At 41.4% G+C, this 9364-nt stretch overlaps 1 non-coding gene across 1 annotated transcript; it reads right to left on the bottom strand.

Annotated features, from left to right (window-relative positions):
- Positions 1 to 6260: 6260 nt before the first annotated feature.
- LOC123688070 lies at positions 6261 to 6379 on the bottom strand. Its single transcript, XR_006749765.1, has one exon. It is a non-coding gene; the product is annotated as a 5S ribosomal RNA (ribosomal RNA).
- Between the last annotated feature and the right edge of the window lie 2985 nt (positions 6380 to 9364).

Raw genomic sequence — 9364 nt, 5'->3', positions numbered from 1 at the left:
AGGCCGTCTCGAGTGTCCAACTTGCTCACAAGAGCCGAGAAACAAACCGATGCATCACGTAGACAAGATCGTACCGAATGTTAACACAATCCAAAAGGAAATAATCTTAGATGAATATCGATTCTGATTATTGATTTTTCTTTCGCGATATTGATAGAAGACATCTGAATGAATTTCGAATTAATTCCGAAATCAAAAAATATTTTCAATAAATTTTTTTTCTAGAGTACCTCGGTCTTTTCTATTTTTTTTCCAAGTTTCGTACGTCAATCAACATACATCCCAGAAAAAATCATCTCTCTAACTATCCTGGTTCAAAAGTTGTATCGGAACTTTTCACGTCGAAAAAGAACATAGGCGAAAAAGGACGTGAACATTATTCCTTATAAAAATCAAACCCGACCATGGATTTTGATTCTGATTGTTGATTATCGCTATTAGAACACATTAGGAGGCAACCAAATCAAATTTGAGAAAATTCCACAATCAGAAAATTTTTTTCGAAAAAAAAAAAAAAATTCGAGAACACCTCGGTCATGGCAAGTTATTTCCCACAATCCATTCCCCAATCAACGTACATCCCAGAAAAAATCATCTCTCTAACTATCCTAGTTCAAAAGTTGTATCGGAACATTTTCACGTCGAAAATATATCTCTAAGTCCAGACCGATGCACCACGTAATCTCGGGCAGACCGATGCACAACGTAAATGACGATCGGGACCGGGGCGATCGGTCGTATCTGACACCGCCGGCTCGGTTCTAACATCGTCAATGAGTCGGGGTTGTAAAAAAGGACGTGAACATTTTTCCTTATAAAAATCAAACCCGACCATGGATTTTGATTCTGATTGTTGATTATCGCTACTAGAACATATAAGGAGGCAACCAAATCAAATTTGAGAAAATTCCACGATCAGAAAATTTTTTTCGAAAAAAAAAAAAAAATCGTAATCACCTCGGTCATGGCGAGTTATTTTCCGTATTTCATTCCACAATCAACGTACAACATAGAAGAAATCATCTCTCTAACTATCCTGGTTCAAAAGTTGTATCGGAACATTTCACGTCGTAATATCTCGCCAAGTCCAGACCTCGGCGATAGGTAGTATCTGACACCGTCCGCTCGGGACTGACATCGACTTGGACTCGGGCTGATGATGGGGAGGCGTTTAAGGACGTGAACATTTTTCCTTATAAAAAATTAAAGTCGACAATGAATATTGATTCTGATTACTGATTTACGCTTTAAAAACACATTAGAAGGCAACCAAATCGAATTTGAGGAAATTCCACGATCAGAAAATTTTTTTCGAAAAAAAAAAAAATCCGAAAAATATTTTTCGATTCCGATTACTGATTTACTCTTTTAGAACACATTAGGAGGCAACCAAATCAAATTTGAGAAAATTCCACAATCAGAAAATTTTTTTCGAAAAAAAAAAAAATTCGAGGACACCTCGGTCATGGCAAGTTATTTCCCACAATCCATTCCCCGATCCACGTACATCCCAGAAAAAATCATCTCTCTAACTATCCTGGTTCAAAAGTTGTATCGGAACATTTTCACGTCGAAAATATATCTCTAAGTCCAAACCGATGCACCACGTAAACTAGGGCAGACCGATGCACCACGTAATATCGGGCAGACCGATGCAGAACGTAAACTCGATCATACCGATGCTTCACGTAATCTCGATCTTACCGATGCACCACGTAAACAAGGGCAGACCGATGCAGAACGTAAAGTAGATCTTACCGATGCACCACGTAATCTCGATCTTACCGATGCACCACGTAATCTCCATCTTACCGATGCACCACGTGAACTGGATCTTACCGATGCAGAACGTGAATTGGATCTTACCGATGCAGAACGTGAATTGGATCTTACCGATGCACCACGTAAACTCGATCATACCGATGCACCACGTAATCTCGGGCAGACCGATGCACAACGTAAATGACGATCGGGACCGGGGCGATCGGTCGTATCTGACACCGCCGGCTCGGTTCTAACATCGTCAATGAGTCGGGGTTGTAAAAAAGGACGTGAACATTTTCCTTATAAAAATCAAACCCGACCATGGATTTTGATTCTGATTGTTGATTATCGCTACTAGAACATATAAGGAGGCAACCAAATCAAATTTGAGAAAATTCCACGATCAGAAAATTTTTTTCGAAAAAAAAAAAAAATCGTAATCACCTCGGTCTTGGCGAGTTATTTTACGTATTTCATTCCACAATCAACGTACAACATAGAAGAAATCATCTCTCTAACTATCCTGGTTCAAAAGTTGTATCGGAACATTTCACGTCGTAATATCTCGCCAAGTCCAGACCTCGGCGATAGGTAGTATCTGACACCGTCCGCTCGGGACTGACATCGACTTGGACTCGGGCTGATGATGGGGAGGGCGTTTAAGGACGTGAACATTTTTCCTTATAAAAATTAAAGTCGACAATGAATATTGATTCTGATTACTGATTTACGCTTTAAAAACACATTAGAAGGCAACCAAATCGAATTTGAGGAAATTCCACGATCAGAAAATTTTTTTCGAAAAAAAAAAAAATCCGAAAAATATTTTTCGATTCCGATTACTGATTTACTCTTTTAGAACACATTAGGAGGCAACCAAATCAAATTTGAGAAAATTCCACAATCAGAAAATTTTTTTCGAAAAAAAAAAAAATTCGAGGACACCTCGGTCATGGCAAGTTATTTCCCACAATCCATTCCCCGATCCACGTACATCCCAGAAAAAATCATCTCTCTAACTATCCTGGTTCAAAAGTTGTATCGGAACATTTTCACGTCGAAAATATATCTCTAAGTCCAAACCGATGCACCACGTAAACTAGGGCAGACCGATGCACCACGTAATATCGGGCAGACCGATGCAGAACGTAAACTCGATCATACCGATGCTTCACGTAATCTCGATCTTACCGATGCACCACGTAACAAGGGCAGACCGATGCAGAACGTAAAGTAGATCTTACCGATGCACCACGTAATCTCGATCTTACCGATGCACCACGTAATCTCCATCTTACCGATGCACCACGTGAACTGGATCTTACCGATGCAGAACGTGAATTGGATCTTACCGATGCAGAACGTGAATTGGATCTTACCGATGCACCACGTAAACTCGATCATACCGATGCACCACGTAATCTCGGGCAGACCGATGCACAACGTAAATGACGATCGGGACCGGGGCGATCGGTCGTATCTGACACCGCCGGCTCGGTTCTAACATCGTCAATGAGTCGGGGTTGTAAAAAAGGACGTGAACATTTTTCCTTATAAAAATCAAACCCGACCATGGATTTTGATTCTGATTGTTGATTATCGCTACTAGAACATATAAGGAGGCAACCAAATCAAATTTGAGAAAATTCCACGATCAGAAAATTTTTTTCGAAAAAAAAAAAAAAATCGTAATCACCTCGGTCATGGCGAGTTATTTTCCGTATTTCATTCCACAATCAACGTACAACATAGAAGAAATCATCTCTCTAACTATCCTGGTTCAAAAGTTGTATCGGAACATTTCACGTCGTAATATCTCGCCAAGTCCAGACCTCGGCGATAGGTAGTATCTGACACCGTCCGCTCGGGACTGACATCGACTTGGACTCGGGCTGATGATGGGGAGGCGTTTAAGGACGTGAACATTTTTCCTTATAAAAATTAAAGTCGACAATGAATATTGATTCTGATTACTGATTTACGCTTTAAAAACACATTAGAAGGCAACCAAATCGAATTTGAGGAAATTCCACGATCAGAAAATTTTTTTCGAAAAAAAAAAAAATCCGAAAAATATTTTTCGATTCCGATTACTGATTTACTCTTTTAGAACACATTAGGAGGCAACCAAATCAAATTTGAGAAAATTCCACAATCAGAAAATTTTTTTCGAAAAAAAAAAAAATTCGAGGACACCTCGGTCATGGCAAGTTATTTCCCACAATCCATTCCCCGATCCACGTACATCCCAGAAAAAATCATCTCTCTAACTATCCTGGTTCAAAAGTTGTATCGGAACATTTTCACGTCGAAAATATATCTCTAAGTCCAAACCGATGCACCACGTAAACTAGGGCAGACCGATGCACCACGTAATATCGGGCAGACCGATGCAGAACGTAAACTCGATCATACCGATGCTTCACGTAATCTCGATCTTACCGATGCACCACGTAAACAAGGGCAGACCGATGCAGAACGTAAAGTAGATCTTACCGATGCACCACGTAATCTCGATCTTACCGATGCACCACGTAATCTCCATCTTACCGATGCACCACGTGAACTGGATCTTACCGATGCAGAACGTGAATTGGATCTTACCGATGCAGAACGTGAATTGGATCTTACCGATGCACCACGTAAACTCGATCATACCGATGCACCACGTAATCTCGGGCAGACCGATGCACAACGTAAATGACGATCGGGACCGGGGCGATCGGTCGTATCTGACACCGCCGGCTCGGTTCTAACATCGTCAATGAGTCGGGGTTGTAAAAAAGGACGTGAACATTTTTCCTTATAAAAATCAAACCCGACCATGGATTTTGATTCTGATTGTTGATTATCGCTACTAGAACATATAAGGAGGCAACCAAATCAAATTTGAGAAAATTCCACGATCAGAAAATTTTTTTCGAAAAAAAAAAAAAATCGTAATCACCTCGGTCATGGCGAGTTATTTTCCGTATTTCATTCCACAATCAACGTACAACATAGAAGAAATCATCTCTCTAACTATCCTGGTTCAAAAGTTGTATCGGAACATTTCACGTCGTAATATCTCGCCAAGTCCAGACCTCGGCGATAGGTAGTATCTGACACCGTCCGCTCGGGACTGACATCGACTTGGACTCGGGCTGATGATGGGGAGGCGTTTAAGGACGTGAACATTTTTCCTTATAAAAATTAAAGTCGACAATGAATATTGATTCTGATTACTGATTTACGCTTTAAAAACACATTAGAAGGCAACCAAATCGAATTTGAGGAAATTCCACGATCAGAAAATTTTTTTCGAAAAAAAAAAAAATCCGAAAAATATTTTTCGATTCCGATTACTGATTTACTCTTTTAGAACACATTAGGAGGCAACCAAATCAAATTTGAGAAAATTCCACAATCAGAAAATTTTTTTCGAAAAAAAAAAAAATTCGAGGACACCTCGGTCATGGCAAGTTATTTCCCACAATCCATTCCCCGATCCACGTACATCCCAGAAAAAATCATCTCTCTAACTATCCTGGTTCAAAAGTTGTATCGGAACATTTTCACGTCGAAAATATATCTCTAAGTCCAAACCGATGCACCACGTAAACTAGGGCAGACCGATGCACCACGTAATATCGGGCAGACCGATGCAGAACGTAAACTCGATCATACCGATGCTTCACGTAATCTCGATCTTACCGATGCACCACGTAAACAAGGGCAGACCGATGCAGAACGTAAAGTAGATCTTACCGATGCACCACGTAATCTCGATCTTACCGATGCACCACGTAATCTCCATCTTACCGATGCACCACGTGAACTGGATCTTACCGATGCACCACGTAATCTCAATCTTACCGATGCACCACGTGAACTGGATCTTACCGATGCAGAACGTGAATTGGATCTTACCGATGCACCACGTAAACTCGATCTTACCGATGCACCACGTAATCTCGATCTTACCGATGCACCACGTGAACTGGATCTTACCGATGCAGAACGTGAATTGGATCTTACCGATGCACCACGTAAACTCGATCTTACCGATGCACCACGTAATCTCAATCTTACCGATGCACCACGTGAACTGGATCTTACCGATGCAGAACGTGAATTGGATCTTACCGATGCACCACGTAAACTCGATCTTACCGATGCACCACGTAATCTCGATCTTACCGATGCACCACGTGAACTGGATCTTACCGATGCAGAACGTGAATTGGATCTTACCGATGCACCACGTAAACTCGATCTTACCGATGCACCACGTAATCTCGATCTTACCGATGCACCACGTGAACTGGATCTTACCGATGCAGAACGTGAATTGGATCTTACCGATGCACCACGTAAACTCGATCTTACCGATGCACCACGTAATCTCAATCTTACCGATGCATCACGTAATCTCGATCTTACCGATGCAGAACGTAAACTCGATCATACCGATGCACCACGTTATCTCGGCAGACCGATGCAGAACGTAAAAAAAAAGCTTACAGCACGCGGTGTTCCCAAGCGGTCACCCATCCAAGTACTAACCGCGCCCGACGCTGCTTGGCTTCAGTGTTCTGACGAGAACTGGCAATTTCAGCGTGGTATGGCCGTAAACAACAAATATAGCGATATTTTCTATGATATCTCACTTTTTGGGAGCGGAAAGGACGTGAACGTTTTTCCTTATAAAAAATGAAATAACTTTTGGATATTAATTCTGATTGTTGATTTAAGTTTTAAGAACACATTAGGACATATCTCAATGAAATTTGAGGGATTTCCGAAATCGAAAAATATTTTTCGAAAAAAAAAAAAAATCCCAGAAGACCTCGGTCATCTCAAGTTTATTTCCATATTCTATTACACAATCAACGTACATCACAAAAGGAACCATCTCTCTAACTATCACAGTTAAATTTTTGTATCGGAACATTTCACGTCGGAATATCTCGCTAAGTCCAGACCGGGGAGATCGGTCGCATTTGACACCGTCCGCTCCGGTCTAACATCGTCTTGGAGTCGGGGTAACGATGGAGAGGCGTTTAAGGACGTGAACATTTTTCCTTATAAAAATTAAAGTCGACAATGAATATTGATTCTGATTACTGATTTACTCTTTTAGTACACATTAGAAGGCAACGCAATCAGATTTGAGGAAATTTCAAGATCAGAAAATTTTTTTCGAAAAAAAAAAAAATTCAAGAACACCTGGGTCATGGCAAGTTATTTCCCACAATCCATTCCACAATCAACGTACAACATAGAAGAAATCATCTCTCTAACTATCCTGGTTCAAAAGTTGTATCGGAACATTTCACGTCGAAATACCTCGCCAAGTCCAGACCGGGGCGATAGGTAGTATCTGACACCGTCCGCTCGGGACTGACATCGACTTGGACTCGGGCTAATGATGGGGAGGCGTTTAAGGACGTGAACATTTTTCCTTATAAAAATTAAAGTCGACAATGAATATTGATTCTGATTACTGATTTACGCTTTAAAAACACATTAGAAGGCAACCAAATCAAATTTGAGGAAATTCCAAAATCAGAAAATTTTTTTTCAAAAAAAAAAAAATCCGAAAAATATTTTTCGATTCTGATTACTGATTTACTCTTTTAGAACACATTAGAAGGCAACGAAATCAAATTTGAGTGAAATCCAAAATCAGAAAATATTTTTCGAAAAAAAAAAAAAATTCGAGAACACCTCGGTCATGGCAAGTTATTTTCCACAATCCATTCCCCAATCAACGTACATCCCAGAAAAAATCATCTCTCTAACTATCCTGGTTCAAAAGTTGTATCGGAACATTTTCACGTCGAAAATATATCTCAGAGTCCAGACCGATGCAGAACGTAAACTCGATCATACCGATGCTTCACGTAATCTCGATCTTACCGATGCACAACGTAAACTAGATCACACCGATGCAGAACGTAAACTCGATCATACCGATGCACCACGTAAACTCAGGCAGACCGATGCAGAACGTGAACTCGATCTTACCGATGCACCACGTAATCTCGATCTTACCGATGCACCACGTAAACTCGGGCAGACCGATGCAGAACGTGAACTCGATCTTACCGATGCACCACGTAAACTAGGGCTGACCGATGCATCACGTAAACGACGATCGAGAGGCGCGAAAGGACGTGAACGTTTTTCATTATAAAAATTGAAATAAATGATAAATAATGATTCTGATTGTTGGTTATCATTTTTAATAAGCATTAGGAGGCAACCAAATGAAATTTGAGGAAATTCCGATAACAGAAAATTTTTTCGAAAAAAAAAAAAAATTCATGAAATCCTCGGTCATCGCAAAATATTTACCATATTCTGTTCGATAATCAACGTATATTTAAGAAGGAATCATATCTGTATCTATCTTGGTTCAAATTTTGTATCGGAACATTTTGACCAAAGTCCGAGCTTCGGCCGAAACAGACACCGCTGACCTGGCCTATCGATCGACCGAGAGTCGGGGATAGAGCGTAAGTGTTGTCTGGAGGGGAACCCTGTGCTCTCCTGACATATATAGGGAAGGTGGTCGCGTTGGGCGATGCAGAACGTTTGGATCGGGAATTATATTTTTGGTTCAGCTATTGGAATATGGTTTATTGTTGGTATATATTGGCGAAATAACGTTCTTACTGACTGGGGATATTCATAAAAATGAGTCCGGAGATTTTCAGATCGAAGTCCGAGTGATCCGACTTGGAAGGCGTGTTGGGTGGGTCGAGATGGCTTAGATAGATCAGACGAGGCGGGCTAAGTGTTGACGTCATGCATCGGTCCATTTTCAGATTGAGTCCGAGTAATCCGACTTTGAAAGAGTGTTGGGTGCGTCGAGACTGTTTAGATAGATCGGACGAGGCGGACTAGGTGTTAACGACATGCATCGGTATATTTTCTGATCGGAGTCCGAAGAAATCGGCCCTAGTAGGCGCAGCGGACGGTCGAGACGGCCTCGGTGGGTCGGATCGATCGGGAAAAGTTTGCTAAATCGTGTCTGGAGGGGAACCTTGGGTTCTCCTGACATATATAGGGGATAAGGTTTGGGTGAACGATTCTTCACGTAAAAGTTGAGTAATTTATTTTTCGATAAGCTTTTGGATATTGATGAGAAGTATATGTATATCTTCGATTAAAAGAATTCTTACCGTCTCCATGTATATTATATTAGATATATAAGAAATAGTTAACGTGATGCATCGGCCGATTTCCGGATCGGAGTTCGAGAGATGCGACTTTCGATGCGCGATGGGTGGTTCGAGACGGCCTAGATCGATCGGACGAGGCGGACTAGGTGTTAACGACATGCATCGGCGGATTTTCTGATCGGAGTCCGAAGAAATCAGCTCTAGTAGGCGCGGCGAACGGTCGAAACGGCCTCGATCGATCGGACGAGGCGGACTAGGTGTTAACGACATGCATCGGCGGATTTTCTGATCGGAGTCCGAAGAAATCAGCTCTAGTAGGCGCGGCGAACGGTCGAAACGGCCTCGGTGGGTCGGATCGATCGGGAAAAGTTTGCTAAATCGTGTCTGGAGGGGAATCCGGGGTTCTCCTGACATATATAGAAGGGGTGGAG

The sequence above is a fragment of the Harmonia axyridis genome, chromosome X (genome assembly GCF_914767665.1).
Source record: "Harmonia axyridis chromosome X, icHarAxyr1.1, whole genome shotgun sequence".
NCBI classification, from domain to species: Eukaryota; Metazoa; Arthropoda; class Insecta; order Coleoptera; family Coccinellidae; genus Harmonia; species Harmonia axyridis.
The sequence above is the reverse complement of the archived record's forward strand: the minus strand, read 5'-3'. Positions and strand labels throughout refer to the sequence as shown.